This window comes from Chrysemys picta, chromosome 2 (assembly GCF_011386835.1).
Source record: "Chrysemys picta bellii isolate R12L10 chromosome 2, ASM1138683v2, whole genome shotgun sequence".
Classification (NCBI taxonomy): domain Eukaryota; kingdom Metazoa; phylum Chordata; order Testudines; family Emydidae; genus Chrysemys; species Chrysemys picta.
In genome coordinates, this window is record NC_088792.1 from 15,871,872 (window position 1) to 15,889,339 (window position 17,468).

The 17,468-nt window shown below is 43.6% G+C and overlaps 1 protein-coding gene across 1 annotated transcript in view; it reads left to right on the top strand.

Moving 5' to 3' along the window:
• Positions 1–9,349: 9,349 nt before the first annotated feature.
• Positions 9,350–17,468, top strand: part of LOC101950219 (sodium channel protein type 5 subunit alpha-like) — a 154,360-nt gene continuing 146,241 nt past the window's right edge. The window contains exon 1 of the mRNA XM_065582693.1: positions 9,350–9,631. The gene's annotated coding sequence lies outside the window, so the exon portion shown is untranslated. The remainder of the gene's footprint in view (positions 9,632–17,468) is intronic.

The following is a 17,468-nucleotide window of genomic DNA, read 5'->3' on the forward strand; positions in this document are numbered from 1 at the left end:
GCCCAGGAGCACAGAAGGGAAGCCCCAGGGAAATAGACTGCAGTCACTCTCTGGGAGGAGAGAGGTGTATTAGGGGCTAGAGAGTAGGCCATAGATACTCCCTGAGAGGAGGGAGTTGAGAAGGTGGTGACCCCAGAGTGGGGGGAAGCCAGGAAGGTAGGAAAAGGCTCAGGTGGAAAACAGCAAGGTAGAACAGTGCAGGCCTTGGCTGCTGACCGGAGGGCCCCTAAGCTGGAACCTGGAGTAGAGGGTGCACTAGGGCTCCCCTACCAGCCACTGGAGGAGTGACATGACTGGAGCAGAACAGGGAAGACTGCCATTTGTATGGAGGGAGTTTGATACTCCACCCCCAAAAAGGGCATATGTAGGGTGACCCAGGTGGAGGGCAAAGTCATGAAGAGGAGGCTGTAGTTCAGGGGTAGGTAATGGATGGCATGTCTGCCAAAAGCGGCATGCAAGCTGATTTTCAGTGGCACTCACACTGCCCGGGTCCTGGCCACGGGTCGGGGGGGCTCTGCATTGTAATTTAATTTTAAATGAAGCTTCTTAAACATTTTAAAAACCTTCTTTACTTTACATATGTCACAGACTCACAGATCATGCTCACTCTTGGGCCCCGTGCGGTCCGTGGGGGTGGCCCCTTCAGTGAGACAGCCCTTCTCGGGGGTCCATTCTCTCTTGGGGTTAGGCCCCTCCTCCTCCTGGAGCCGCACCTCTCTGAGCCTTAGCACACCTGTTTCTTGCCATGAGCCCCCTCAGGGAGTCCCCTCGCTCTGGACCCCCCGGAGCCTCCACCCCCCAAAGGGGTTGATGCAACCCTGTTTTCCAGACCGGAGTGACTCTCAGCCAGCGTAAAACAGGAGGGTTTATTGAGCGTTGAACACAGCACAGGGAACTCTCCGGGCCTCAGGCCTGGCCTCCCTCAGCACAGCACATCCCAGTCTCCCTACATCCAGGTGGGCTCTGCCTGCTCCCCCTCTCCAGCCCAGAGCCCTCCTGCTTCCCAGCTGAGCATCTGATATCACTGGCCCCAAGTCCCACCTCTGTCCATTGTCCTCTCTCCAGGTAAACAGGGTCACCTGGGCCCCCTCTCCCCTCTTCTGTCCTCGGCCCCCTCTGGCTGGAACCGGCTGGTTAGTTCACTGGGGTCCTCTCTTCACAGCCCATTGTCCTCCCACTGGCCAGAACTGGCTGCAACTCCTGAGCTGGGCCCTCGGGTCATCAGGTCACCAGTCACTGGGGTATCCATTCTCCAGGCCATTGGCTGGGGTCCCAAGTTCCCTCTCCGGTCCTGTGTACCAACAAACTCCCTCTCTCTTCACCTCATTAAACCAGTAACACCCAGGGAAACTGAGTCTCACCCCCCTCTGCATGCAAACCATTGGAAAAACACGGAAAAACAAGAAAATCCCCCACTTCGACACAACATGCAATAATAGTTTAGTTATATATTATAGATTTATAGAAAGAGACCTAAAAACGTTAAAATGTACAACTGGCACATGAAACCTTAAATTAGAGTGTATAAATGAAGACTTCGCACACCTCTTCTGAAAGATTGCCGACCCCTGCTGTAGTTCCTGGAGAGATGGGGGTGGGGGGGGAGGCAGGGCAAGACAGGATGGATTAAAACCCTGCCAGAGGAGGGTGCAATGCCTGGCAGAGCTAATCTCCAGGATGGCCAGGAGAAGGTGCCACTTGCACTGAGTGGACCCTGTAACAATTTGTGCAGCATGTGGGCATACATTTGCCCCTGATACAAGGGAAGTTTAAGAGACTCTGGTGGACTGTGAAGGACAACATAAAGTGGCCACTCCCAATACAAGGAGAGCATAGAGAAGAACCATAATAGAAAAGAGACAAGGGAGCTACAGTATGTGGAAGCCTTTTTTGCGGAGGGCACTTATGGCATCCCAGCAGCGGGGGACTGACAAACAGCTGTGGCAGGTCCTGAAGAACCAGCAGAGAAAATGGGAGGTACATTGGTAACTGCAGAATTATTTGGTGCAGCTGGTTGAACAGCAGCTGGCTCTAGTTGAGGTTTTGAGGGAAGAAACTAGCAAAGGCTGCAGAGAGTGAGGTAGGAAGGGAGGTTCCAGGGCCAGGAGGCCACAGGCTAGGGTGACCAGGTGTCCCAATTGTATAGGGACAGTCCTGATATTTGGGGCGTTGTCTTATATAGGTGCCTATTAGCCCCAGCCCTTATTCTGATTTTTCACACTTGCTATCTGGTCACCCTACCAGAGGTCCAGCCAAAGCAGTGTTACTCCTGCGGGCAGTGGAGACACCTGGGACAAGAGTGCCCCAAGTGATATGGGGGGTGGGGACAGAACTTAGGTTTGAACAGAGACTGGGAATGGTTGGGTCATTACACTAACTGAATCTATTTCCTCATGTTAAAATATGTTAAAATATCCTCACACTTTCTATGGGTCACCTTCAAAGGTTTTTTCTCTCTTCTGCTGATGATAGCTCATCTCAATTGATTGGCCTCTTACAGTTGGTATGGCTACTCCCACCTTTTCATGTTCTCTGTATGTATAAATATCTTCTTTCTGTGTGTTCCATTCTATGCATTAGATGAAGTAGGCTGTAGCCCACGAAAGCTTATGCTCAAATAAATTCGTTCGTCTCTAAGGTGCCACAAGAACTCCTGTTCTTTTTGCGGATACAGACTAACACGGCTGCTACTATGAAACAAGTTGTTACAATACAGCATGATGCTCCAAGAATATGACATGGAAATTGTACATATAAAGAGGAAAGAAAATATGGTGAGAGATGCCCTGTCCAGAAAATAGGGTTCTGACATGCTGTCTATGGTCAGTCAGTGGCTAACCCTCCTGCAGCTTTGTGAAGGGGGAGATGTGACCCTAAGAGTACCCCAGTGGCAGAGGGCAAGAGGCTCCCTGGTATAGATTCAGCAAGCTGAGCCCCCAGAAGGGCTTCCTGACTTTGAAAACAAAGAGAAAACTTGAAGGATATAAGCAGAGAGAGAAGGTCTTTTTGGCATTCTTCACCTGAAAAGACATAGCAACCAAGTGCTTTGAACTCTGTGTGTTGGATCCTGACTAAGAACTGGCTAGCCATGCCAGAAGAACAACTGTAGTGAACAATCTACTTTGAACAAAACTTTCTAGTTAACTTAGGTTTTAGTGTTAGAAGCATATTTTTACTTTTGTAACCATTTACTTTTGTTTGTAACCATTTCTAACTCAAGTCTTTCTATTTGGTATCACTTAAGTATCTGTTCTTTGTTAATAAACTTAATCTTACACAATCATCTCAGTGCAGCATTTCAAACTGAAAAGTAAAATCCTCAGCCAAACTAACAGGCTCTTTTAAGAAGAGGTGAACTTGGTAAAGTTTGTGAGTGCTACCAGCGGCGGTGCCAGGTACCAGCGCTCCAAGCACGTGCCTGGGGCGGCAAGCCACGGGGGGCACCCTGCTGGTCCCTGCAAGGGCAGCAGTCAGGCAGCCTTCGGCAGCATGCCTGCGAGAGGTCCGCCGGTCCCGCAGATTTGGCAGCAATTCGGCAGCGGGTACGCTGAAGCCGCGGGACTGGTGGACCCCCTGCAGGCATGCCACCAAATCCACGGGACCGGGGACTTCCCGCAGGCAGGCCGCCGAAGGCAGCCTGCCTGCCATGCTTGGGGTGGCAAAAAAGCTAGAGCCACCCCTGAGTGCTAAAGTGAGAAGGGCTGAGCCCTGCAGAGGAGATGATTTTGGGGGGACTCGGGGCTGGAAGGGTTGTTGAGGTCCCACTGCAAAACATAATTGGGCAATGGAAGCCAAGGTGAGACCTTCTTGCTTGTATGCTGGCTGTTGCTGTCAAGGCTGTGAGCCAGAGCAGCATAGCATTTAAGGCACCCAGAGTTGCAAGGCAGGTGTTGCACTGCACCCCATACTGGCCTGAGTGGACTCTAAAGCTACAGTCATTCAAATATGTGATCTTACATATGTGCACAGGGGTATGTGTTTTATTAGCTACTGAGGGTGGCTGCAAAAGCACCGGTGAACTGCTCCGTTCCCAGGTGTACTGTCCCCTCCAGCCCATATCCTCTATGGTGCAGCCCATCTGCCTTCTCCCTGCTTCTGAGCAGGGAGAGGCAACGCAGCTCAACTACCTGGTGGCGGGGGCTGTGAAAACATACCTCCACAACACTTTTCAATTTTTTTAAGCCCTTGTCCATCTGCCATGACTCTCACCACACCATTCTTTTGCATCATATTAGCCATCCTCTTCTGTTTTCCTCCTTCCCTCTCTTTTTATCCAATAAATTCCCCATAGAGTTTGTTCCAGATTGTAAGCTAGTGTGAACTGGTACAGCTCCACTGAATTCAGCAGCTAAGTATCTACCACATCTGCGCACTTATCCTTGTACCTCCTAGTTAGAACAAACCATCTTCATCCATTATCTTGTCATTCCCTCCTTATCTTATGAGGGGCCAATGTGTTCTTGTACCATCTCTTAAGAATGTGTTTACATAGTTACTTGAGAGATCTGTGTGTTTTTTGTACAGTCCTCTCTAGTCAGGAATGTGCTTACTTGGTTAGCTGACACCTGATGCATTGCTATTTTGCCAAGGCCAGGCCTGCTCTGGTTCACAGACTTTAGTTCACCATGTTAGGGGCCTAGGGCTCCACCAAGGCCTACGCTCTCCACTGCATTATACAAGTCATTAATGAAAATATTGAATAGTACCAGGACTGAATGCTGCAAACCCAACTTGGTAGGCCTTCCCAAATTGACAGTGAACCATTGAGAACCACTCTTCATGGTTTTGTTTTTGTTTTTTTCACCCAGTTTTGCACCCACTTTATAGTAGTTTCATCTAGACCACATTTCCCAAGTTTGCTTATGAGACTGTCATGGGAGACTGTGTCAAAAGCCTTATTAAAATCAAAATGTCACATCATCTGCTTCCACCCTATCTACCAGGGCAGTACTCAGTCAAAGGAAGAATTTAGGCTGGTTTGGGATGATTTGTCCTTGGCTATTCCTTATAACCCTATTAAAATATAAATAAATAGAGATACCCTATCTCCTAGAACTGGAAGGTCATCAAGTCAAGTCAAGTCCCCTGCCTTCACTAGCAGGACCCAGTACTGATTTTGCCCCAGATCCCTCAGTGGCCCTCTCAAGGATTGAGCTTACAACCCTGGGTTTACCAGGCCAATAGTCAAACCACTGAGCTATCCCTCCTCCCCAAAGTCCTCTAGCTGCTTACAAATGATTGTTTGATAATTTGTTCCTGTATCCTTCCATGTATCAAAGTTAGGCTGATTACCCTATAGTTCCCTGTGTCCTTTTTGTCCCCACTTTTTAAGACACGTACTATTTTGCCCTTCTCCAGTCCTCTGGGACCTCATCTATACACCAGGAGTTCCCGAAGATAATTGCTTAGGGTTCTGAGATTGCTTCAGATAAATCCTTAAGTACCCTTTTACTTGTAGTTGAACCAGACAGAGCACATCTTTTAGAAATACATTCAACCTTGCTTTAAATTTGACTCAAATACATTTGACTACAATTACAAGGCAGATAGGAGATATGGCGTAGTTTATAACCTGAGACCATTGGCAACTAGTGGCATGAAAGTAGAACTGTATGGTAGCTAAACAATAGTGGTTTGGGATTAATATAACAAAGTGAAACTTAAACACTTTCAACTCAGTAACATAGAATCTAAGGATTTATAGTGTATGTTTGACATTTTTGGTTAATTAAATAACAATGTGGTGAAGTAGGTATTAAATTGAGTACAGCCAAATTATATGTGATTACATAATGTACTTTTTATTGACTTGGTTCAGGGCTTACTGGGGAGATAATCAAGTCAATGGGATTTAAACTCCTAAATCACTTTGAAAATGGGACTTAAGCTCCTCAGTCACTTAGGTGCTTTTCAGAATTTCATCCAAGATTTTAAAGGCCTGAGGGTAGAAAAGGATTGTTTTTAATGTGGCCCAAGTCTACAGTCAAGGTTACAGAGTATCAGAGGTCTGTTCAATTACTGTCTCCTGCCAGGTTTTATGTAATTGAATCATTGACTCACCAGAAAATTCTGACTACTTTTAAAACCTTGTTATCAGGAATGGGACACGGAGTAAGGAGACCTGGGCACTGTTGGATTCAGATTCAACCCTCAACAAATGGGTGCCTCAAATCTTAATAAAGGCAAAACACTAGTAAATAATGATTAGTTGCTCACAAGTGAGCAGCTTATCTGGACAACACCTCATGGTCACCTCCAGCACTGGACAATTCACAGCTTCAGCTTCCCTTTGTCTAGGATGACATTTAAAACTTTGAGGGGTTTTATGTATGTATTTTTTATTTTGAATATTTTTACCCCTGTGGTACTGAGACCAAGTTCGGAGGATGTCAGATCCAGCAACTTCTGAGAAGGAAGTCTGAACTGGGTTCTGTAATAAGACATTCTCAAGCACAGGCAAGTAACTGTTGAAAGGTAACTGAGTTTGTTCATGGATTTACTTGTAATTGATAAAGTAAGAGTTCATTAAATGACTTTGGAGTGGATCTGTGGTGACTGGGTTTTCCTCTAGTGGCCATTGAAGAGCACCTACCATACATATCAATGAGCACCTCGCTCCTGGAGACCAAGTCCTTGGAATGAGGGAGCAGAGTGAGAGGTGACACAATACAAAATTTGCAAGTGTGAAGCTTGGTGGTGGCAAAAGTTATTGGAGCCCGGAGTGTAGAAAACCTGGGGTCATAACACCCCCATACTACAGATGAGGAACTGAGATATTAAGTGACTTGCTCAAGATCACACAGAGTCTTTGACAAAGCCAGAAATTGTTATAACATGATCCAATGGCTGGAAGTTGAAACTAGACAAATTAAGTCTGGAAATAAGATGTAAATTTGTAACATTAGTAATTAAACCACTGGAACAACTTTAAAATATAAAGTATTGTTAGTGATGACAGGAAACTTTAAAAAACAACAACTTATATTTTTTAACTTAATGTCCCTTTGAAAGGTGAACTGAATACTGAATACAAAATGAAAAATATTTTTGCTTGTGCCCTGTACTGCTCCTGTATTATGTTTGATCTTAATAAATAACTAAACATTTTTGGCTTAGTAGTTTACTGTAGAAATATTAGGGATAGCAATCTTTGAATCTCCTGCTTTTGCTTCTATACCATGTGAAAAAACAAAGTCCTTCTGCCATCCACAATAGAGTGCACAGATCCAGAGTTATGCCCTGATTCTGCAAAGACTTACTAACATACTCAAATTTAAGTTAAACAGATGCATAAATCTTTGCAGGATTGCATTTGTGTCTAAATTGATCCTTCCTGAGGTTCGGTTTTACTACTAATTCAAAAATAATAGCTCAATGTAAAGTTCTTCATAATTTCCCCCCTCCTGGCTGTTTTATTTTTTACCTCCAGGACCTATTCTGGCTCAAAGAAACATGACCACTCCTTGCAGTTCACCTTTATTTTAAAGGTAATTGCTGTCGGAAGTAGCAATATTCTCTTTAGCCACTAGAGGGAGGGGGATGTTGGCTTAACTGTGAGAATCAGAGGGCTAGTTTGTTTGTATCCACAAAAACAAGGAGGAGTCCGGTGGCACCTTAAAGACTAACAGATTTATTTGGGCATAAGCTTTTATTGGTAAAAAAACCCATTTCTTCAGATGCAACTGAAAATTATACATAAATATTGCATCAGACAATATTAAGAAGGTTCTTTCATAGTTTATATTTCAAGGTGCTAGCAAACTTCATGTAAAACCTTGTGCGTTAGGCCCACACAATAAAAAATTAAAGTTTATAGCTGATTCATACTCAACATGAATGTGTGTGTGTGTGTGTGTGTGAGGGAAACCTGTGACATCTTTCATCAAATTAATTTTTAAGAAAATGATTATGTTGAATAATTTCAGGATAATTTCACTTTTTGAAGACATTTTCCAGTTTTTCATTGAAAAGCTAGAAACCAAAGCCCATTTTTACCAAAACCATTCTCAATCTCCCTTGGATTTTTTATCAAGAATATTTTCAAAAAAATGAACATTTTTCACTTGTGGATTCAGTTTTTTCCTTGGGGGAAAATAACCACAACAAAAATAATGGAAAATTTATACACAACTATTTTTCCTACATAAATAAATTGGATTTTTTGGACCTGCACTACTTCCCAGTAATCCTTTTAGAATAGCTATGATTGCTTGGGGGGAAGAGGCCCATATCTGGAGAAGAGGATATGGGGTGAAGGGGAGGTAGCAATTGATCCAATATTTCATTGGTACTCACCCCAACACACACTTTTTGTTTGTTTCAGCTAATTGTTTAGAGCTTGTTTTTTTTTTTAAGTGTTCAAAACTTGCCACAGAATGTGTCTCTTAAACAGAAAGTTTTTGGGGTGGCAGAAAATGTCTGTTTTACCTATTGTGCTTTATCTATCTGATCTGTCCATTTAATTTGTTTCAGTTCATGTTATTTTTATTATGTTTATGTATATTGGTATTACAGTAGCGCATGAGTTGTAGTTATGGACCAGGACTATACAAACACCACTGCCGTAGGGAACTAACAATCTAAGTAAGGTTTACAGTCTCAGTAACCGCCTTCAGTGCTCTTTCATGACTGAACATTCTGCATGTGCTGAAGTGATGTACAAAAGAGAAGGAAATTAAAAAAAAACAAACACTCAAGTAGCATGTACAGATTGACAGTGAACCATTGAGAAAAAGTTTCTGAAAGACTTAAGGAGGACGATTTATTGGAGAGGGCTATTGGCTTAGACGTCAGGAGACTTGGGTTCTATTCCCTGCTTTGTAGCCTTGGGCAAATCACTTCAATTCTGTGACCTTTTTATTGGCCTAGTCTATTTACAAGTAAGTAAATATTTGAACTTTGGTGTTGCCTACCTAGTTTGGTCAGTCTGAACAAAAGAATTCATTTCATTACAATAAATAAAAAATTGCATTTTGGGGGGATGGGAGGAATTTCCCAATTTTTAATGAAAAATGAATTCAAGATTGTTCCTCTTCTGCTTGTTCCCCCTATTTCCCCGGAAGAAATGTACCACCACATCGTTGGGCTTTCACAGAAAAAGTGGTAGATGAAGGTACCATTTACAGCAGTGCAGTTCAGTGCTCTGAGCTAGGGTCCCAGATTCATAGCGGACTGCAAGGAAAACATAGGGCAGATCAACCCGCAGCTGGAGTGGATGTAAATGCAAAACCCTCACCTGCAGGCCTCTCCTGTTTTACCCATTGAGAAGCGGCCGGTCGCCAGCAGGGGGCGCTGCCCGGTAGCGCTGGCGCGGGGGAAGCGCTCCCGGAGTCCGGCGCTAGCAGGTAGCGGGCAGAGGGCGCGGGGCTGGCGGGCGGGGCGGCGCCTGCTAACACCTCCCCTTGGCTGGCCGGGCTGGGAGCTGCGCGTCCCCACACAGGCGGGCCGGGCGCGAATAAATCATGCAGCCTCTGGAGTGGGCGCCGTCCGGGATGGGGAGGAATCGCTCCAGGGGGAAAGAGCCGCCGCAATGAGCTGGAGTTTCCACCACTGGGGAGTTCCCGAACTGGGAGTCAAACTCTGGATACAATGCAGTGACGCTGGGTTTAGCAGGAACTATTAAATAAAGCCAGTAAGTGTCTTTTGTTGGTTCGTTGTGAGGGGAGAATAAGTCCTGTTCGGATGGGGCCGAGAAGGAGAAAGCTGTAAGGGGGAGGGAGGGCTGATCCTTCCCTGCTCTGAAGCCCCCGCTTCCCTTGTGGGGAATGGTTCCGACACGAGAGTTAGGGGACACCGTGAACCCCCTGCTGCCCACCCCTCTCCCCTGCTCTCCCCTGCCCTTCGCCTGCTCAGTGCCGGGCTGTAGAATTAGGGTGACCAGACTGCAAGTGTGAAAAATTGGGATGGGAGGTAATAGGAGCCTATATAAGAAAAAGACCCAAAAATCAGGACTGTCCCTATAAAATTGGGACATCTGGTCGCCCTGTGTTGAATTAGTCATTTGAAGGTGCTGCTGCTGCTTTGAGGGCACACGGGGGACAAGAAATACTAGCTGGCTCCAAGAAAGCTGGGAGGACCAGTTTCAGGATGAGATGGAGGAGTTGTCTGCCGCTTTGGGAATGGTCTCTGTCTGCATAGCCTTATCAGATGGCAAGTGTAGGAGAAAGAGACCTTCAGAAATGCAGGCTGTTTGGGGGCGGGGAGGGGGTGGCGAACAAATTCGTTTGGGAAGCAGCTCATGAAGTAATTTTAAAGTTGGCCTGTTGTACATGTTGTGATATATTTAGATTTACACTCCAAAAGGTTTTAGCTTTAAGAAGTTGAGTTTATATAACTTTTTGTAGATGACCAGTCAAAGTTAATGTTAACACTATTCATATACAACCACAACACCAAGCTCGTACCTGACTGGGGGATCCAGTTTGTGGTGCGTGGTTTTATTCTGGTTCTTGATGTCTACTTTTAGGCAAACAATAATAAAACTTTGCATTTCTGTAGCACCTTAAATCTGAAGACCTCAAAGCACTTTGCAAACATACAGGTCAGATTCTGCCTCCCTTTTTCACATGAAGTATTTTTCTCCATGAGTAGTCCCACTAATTTAACACATACAACAACTCTATAAAATAGGGAAGTATTATCATCCGTATTTTACAGAAGGGAAAACTGAGTATCTTGCCAGAAGTCACAAAAGAACTCTGTGCTCCACATAGCTTCACACTTAGTCCTGTGCTTTGACCTGAAAACTTCCTTGTTTCAAATTGTGGCTCTTCACTTAGGAGTAAATACCTGTGTTGTGTTGCCTCCTTTCTACCACCTCTACCTTAGGGAGGCCTTAATTTGGGCCAATATTTAGAAGTTGTTATCTTGCAAATCTTCCACGTGCAACAGGGTGGGTTTGATTTAAATCATGATTTAAATCACTAGTCAGGAAGACTTGATTTAATCATGGATTTCTACATAAAAGTGCGTTCTTGTTGGTTGTTATAACCTTAATATATATTCTTCACAACTCAGAGATAGATGTGGGTTTCACTTTTAGAAGGTACACACTATACATTTTTATAGTGATTTATTTTGAAAACTTTTCAGATTAGTTTTACAGCTATATCAGAAAATGAGTGTTTGGTTATTTCATTTACCAAAGGTAATTGAAGCAGATGGTTCACCTCCCAATGACTTCATAAATATTTCCAATTCAACAGGTTAATCATTAATATTTGGAGGATTTTTCTTGCTATGCTGTATTAGGAGGAGAACATCACTGGACAGACATTTAAATTGTTTTATTTAACTAAAACAGGAATGCTATGTATTCAACAGCAAACATCTAATATTTTAACAAAACAAGCCTATGAATTTTTGAATTTAGTTAAACATTCAAGTTTTTAAAAATCTGGTTAGTTTTTGTTAAAATTGTTTTTCACTTAAAATAGTTACATGAAATATTAAAAAAAAAAAAAAAGAACAATTAATTCAACTATGTCAGCCAGGTCAACATGAGAAACTTAAAATATTGGCTTTTGCAGCAAAGAGTCGTCTTCACCTTCATTTTCCTGTTTGCTCATAATCTGGAAAAGAAAAACAAGCTTTCCCACTTTTTCAGGTCCCAAACAATTTGGAATGAATTAGTCCAAAGGAAGAAAATATTCTTTCTAAACCCGCAGAAGAAGCTACTGCTGTTAAAAGTGAGATTATCACTTCAACAGTCTCTGAATCCAGGTGCTTAAGTGACTTCCACAAGTTCACTGGTGTGACTTTCTTTAAAACATTATCAGCAAAAATATTTCTCTTGAATGATTCTTATTCCCAAACTTGGTGTCTTTTATGGCCTGCTGCTATTATAGGTTTTCCCTTCTAAGGAGAGAATGTATGGTAGATCTCAAATCAATGAAGGCTACAGTCAGAAAGACCTCAAGACTTCTGAAATATGCTGCTCAAACAGTTTCACTTTTATTTCTACTGCCTGTCCCTCCCTTCTCACATTTATTTCCAGACTTCTTGTCCAGAGCTATTCCACCCCCAACAATTCATTGAACTTTTTGAAACTTTTCACTTTTAGAGAGAGGTAAGGAATTGACTCTGTGTACACAAATCTGCAGAGGGACAATAGGGTTGAGGTCTGTTATTTCTCACCTCTATATATATATATATTTATTTATTTTAAAACATTTTTGCTGTAAACAAGCATGTTATCTCTGGAGACACAAATCCACAGTTTGAGAACTGCAAAAATAAGCATCTCTGATGGTATCTTCTAGACTGAGCACTGAGTCACAGTGGGTAGATAGAAAGATTAATTTAAATAATCTATACAGAAGTCCCTGGAACCCCATAAGATTGGGTCCCTAATCCATGAACTATTGGAACTCATTTATAAAAAAATTTCTTAAACATTACACAAATATATTGTCTCAAACTACAGACTTAGAATTTATAATCCCTATTCCATGATGAGATATCTTTGAGCTATAATATATCTTTACCTTTAGATAGGTTTTTTCCTCAAAAAGCATTTTATCAAAAAAATCTGATTTAAATTTTAAAAAATCAGATTTTTTTTAAATCATTGATTTTTATCCACCCTGATGTGCAAAAATCTCATTGTTATCAGAAGGTCCATAAACTTTAATGGTGAAAGCATATTATCCTGTTTGTGATGGGCAAATAAAGGCCATAGTCTTTCTCAAATCCGTTTAACCAAAACAAAGTTAATCCTGCAGAAACTTTGTACATTTTGAAATGCCATGCAGCAAATAATAAAATAGCACCAAGACTTTTGTTTAAATTGACAAACCTAGAGATTCCCTGGTAAAATTTACACCCTTAAATTGCCCCTCATTTGCTTTTGTTCCCATAGATAATCTAAAACTGGTCAGACTTAAAAAAAATATAATTTGTAAAAACAATAATAACAAAACCTTGTTTCTCTGCTGACATATATGCGCATCAGCTTGCAGCTCAAACTGAATTTTTCTGGTTCCCTAATAAACACCCCCAAAAGGGGTTTTCATTGTAAATGCTGATGTGCTACAGCCATACCAGACTGTGCTACCATCACATCAGAAGTCTTCTAAAGATTGTCAGAATCATATAGTTCTAAAAATACTCTAAATCCAGGTTATAATTTGAAAATTATCTACAAGATGTGCTTTAACTTTGTGATTTAACTCCATGTGAATATGGTATATTTTAAAAATAGTAATACACATTCAACCTCGCATGCTTAACATTAGGCACTTAACTTTAGGTAGCTACTCTTAATCACCCCAGTCGCTGATGTTCAGAAGAGCTGAGCATTCCTGAAGATTGGAATTGCCAGACTAGATTGGCTCATTTAGTTTCCCCATCCTGCTAGTTTCAGATGCTTCAGAGGAAGATTTACCCCCCCCACCCCCGGCCGCCTGCAGTAGGCAGTTATGCCGTAGCTTGCCCCCAGGGGAAGTTTCTTTCTAAACCCATTAGTTAGAGGTTTATGTTATGCCCTGAAGAAAGAGTTTATACTCTTTCAAAACATTTTTTTTATAATTCTCTATTATTATAACTGAATATTCTTGTTATCCAGCTAATTGTCTGATATTTTGAGTCCTGGTACTTAAATATGCCAACATTCTTATAGTCTGTTAACACGCAGCCTGGGGGGTCTAATCCTACAAGCATTCCATGTGTCAAACCCTTGTTTACTTCAGGGCTTGCAGAATCAGGTCCTGAAGTGGTTCAATGTAACCTGCAAAATAAAATACAACTAGAAAAGGATAATTTCTTGCTACTTTTAATAGGGATGAATTTCACCCTGTGAGAGTGTCGCACAAATCCTATGCACCTGTGAAATCCTCAAAATAATTGCTGTGCTGGCTTGCTATACACGAGAAAACTTCATGCACAATGAGGAATAAATTCCTATAAACTATGAACCCGTTTAAAATAATTCTTGAGAGTTTCAAATAAAACACAACAAAGAGTCCTGTGGCACCTTATAGACTAACAGATGTATTAGAGCATAAGCTTTCGTGGGTGAATACCCACTTCGTCAGATGCAACATTGGAGCTTATGCTCCAATACATCTGTTAGTTTATAAGGTGCCACAGGACTCTTTGTTGCTTTTTACAGATCCAGACTAACACGGCTCCCCCTCTGATAAATAAAACACAAACCATCATGCAATCGAGTGCGCATAGTGTGCTCAAACAGCAGTAGCTCAGAGTGACTTCGGGAACTTTTGGTGCATAACAGCTGGGTCTACACAGACAGCGTGCACACTAGGCACTGTAGATTTACACCCTAGGTTGCCACACAACTTGTTGTGCAAACAAGCCCTAGTGTGGCCAGTAGTGAAGGACTAGGGCATTTAGAGAGTATGATGTCGGACACTTTACAGGTGGTTACATAATGCACAATTATAAAATCTCACTACAGCCTCTCTGAAATACTTACCTTACTAGAAGAAGGATAATTATGATGGTTTTAATGGATCTGGGTGCTCAGGGTAAGGCAGCTTTATGAACCAAATGTATATTACTTTCTTTGACATTGGCAGTGAGAGTGTTTATGAGGACCTTGTAAAAGGTGCAATGTAGGGCGTATAAATGGGATTTTAAAATACTTTAAGTTTAAGATCACAATGTCCTCTCCCTCACCCCAAATGGGAGTCTTCCCAGTCCCTCTTAGGGTACATCTACACTACAGCGGGGAGTCGATTTAAGATACGCAAATTCAGCTACGTGAATAGTGTAGCTGAATTCGACGTATTGCAGCCGACTTACCCCGTTGTGAGGACGGCGGCAAAATCGACTTCTGCCGCTTTTTGTCGGCGGCGCTTACTACCACCTCCGCTGGTGGAGTTAGAGCGCCGATTCGGGGATCGATTGTCGCGTCCCGACGGGACGCGATAAATCGATCCCCGAGAGGTCGATTTCTACCCGCCGATTCAGGCGGGTAGTATAGACCAGACCTTAGAGTCTCAAAGCTCCTCATATTTCTGTCTTCATACCAGTTCCCATCCCTGCTATGGTTCTCATGTTACAGGGATTGTCTTGTCCTGGCAGAAGATAGCTGGACACAAGTACTTCCCGTATTAGTACAAGAATTGCTATAGAATGACGCAGAGGCTTTCTCTGCCTTCCAGTGGCTAAGCCAGAGGTCCCCAAACTGTGGGGCACACCCTGTAGGGAGCACAGTGGGCCAGGCCAGAGAGGGAGCACCACCTAGCCCTGCCCTGTCCCCCGTGGGCTCCTGTCCCCACGCCTGGCCCTGGCCCCTGCCTCGGTGCGCCTCCGCATCCGTCTGGGGGCCCAGTTGCCGCCCCCCACCGTGGCTTGGCTGTGGTTCCACTCTGGGCCCTGCTCCCACCCCCAGCCTTGGCCCCTAGCCATGGCTCTGTTCCCAGACCCACCCCCAGCTGCGGCCCCATTACCCCTGTCTGCGTCTCCCCTGCCCCCAGAGCGGTGGCCCGACTCCTGGCCCCTGCTTCGGGGTGTGTGTGGGGGGTGAAGGGCGGAAAGGGGGGGTTGCAATCCTCAAAAATTTGGGGACCACTGGACTAAGCCTATTGCGTCTGCTGTGTTTCCAGCTCTAGAGTGAAGGGCTGATTTTGAGAATCAAACGTGGTAGAGCAATGCACGGCTCTGATGCTGCTCAGTTGGCTTATAGGGTTGCCTGTAAGATCTGTTACAACTGGTGCATGTAATATTTTGCTAATACAAGGTTATGAAATAGGCTGCAAGTATCTTAATGATTTTTTCTTTCTTTCTCTTCAGCAGTATTTCACTTTGAAAGGTCTAATCTCCCATTGATGCATACATGTAATTCCCATTTGTATGTATATGGGAGTAACCGCATGCATGTGTATTGACCGGAGAATATCCATAAGTAGAACCGGTAAATGTAATGTTTATTTCCCTTCCACTTCTCCTCTAAACTTTTAAATTCCCTTGTTGGTACAGAAGTATTGTTCTGTTTACTGAAATAATCATTCACCTTTCACAGTACATTTAACATGTTTTTGCTTGTTCCAGTGGATGACAGACTTGTGAACTGCTAGCGAACAGGAGCAGCTAACTGGAGTTTTGTGAGGGAGTTTGGCGGGAGAGTGTGTGTGTGGGGGGCTAGATACACTTAAGATTCTTTAAACTTAAAGCCCCAAATACCCCCTGATAAAAACAAAATATCAATAAAGGAATGAGCTGCAGGAGTAAAAAGGAATGCAGGCAGAAGTCCAGTAACAGAGCGGGGGCTATCCAGTTTATTGCACCCCAGTGCAGCATGTATGATTACCGGCCCTATGGGGAGGTGGCGTATGTGTGCATTTGGTGCAAAGAGCTCCTGGCCCTCAGAGGCCATATACGGGCTTTGGAGACTAGAGTGGCTGAACTGGAGGAGCTAAGGGAGACAGAGAGGTACATAGATGAGACTTTCCGGGACACAGTAGAACAGTTCCACTCCCGGTCTGAGAGCCGCTGTGCTGTTGAGGAGGATGAAAGTCTCAAGGAAGGAGAACATCCAACTGGAGCAGAGGGAAACGATCCCATAGCTGGGACCCTCCTTCCAGATGATGTCATGGTATCTTCTTGCACTTAGGATACCTCTTCGGGGGAGGGAACTCCAGTTATTAGGAAGAGACAGCTAATAGTTATAGGGATTGGATCATTAGAAACATAGACAGCTGGGTTTGCAGTGACCGGGAGAACTGCCTGGTGACTTGCCTGCCTGGTGTGAAGATTGTGGATTTCTCGAGACATCTAGGTAGACTTATGTGTAGTGCTGGAGAGGATCCAGTGGTTGTGGTACATGTAGGTACCAATGACATAGGAAATGATACGAGAGAGGTCCTGGAGGCTGCTAGGTAAGAGATTGAAGTCCCAGGACCTCCATGGTAGCATTCTTTGAAATGCTTCCAGTTCCACACGCAGGGCCAGTTAAACTGGCAGAACTGCAGGGTCTCAATGCGTGGATGAGATGATGGTGTTGGGAGGAGGGGTTTAGATTTATTAGGAACTGGGGAAACTTTTGGGAAAGGGGGAGCCTATTAGAAGGATGGGCTCCACTTAAACCAAAATGGAACCAGATTGCAGGCACTTAAAATTTAAAAGGTCAAAGATCAGTTTTTAAACTAAGGGCTGGGGGAAAGCTGGCAGGTGCGGAGGAGCATGTGGTTCGGACAGAGGCATCCCTTACGGGAGGATCTATTAATGGAGATTCTCTGTGTCCTAGTAAAGAGGAGAGGATGGAACATGATAACATTCAGGTAGGACCTGATGAGAAACAGTTAAATCAAAAAGGGTCCTATTCAGTTACATCCGGTAATGGCAGACAGCTAAAAAGTGACAAGTTTTTTAAGTGCTCATATACAAATGCTAGAAGTCTAAATAATAAGATGGGTGAACCAGAGTGCCTTGTATTAAATGAGGATATTGATATAATAGGCATCACAGAAACTTGGTGGAATGAGGATAATCATTGGGACACAGTA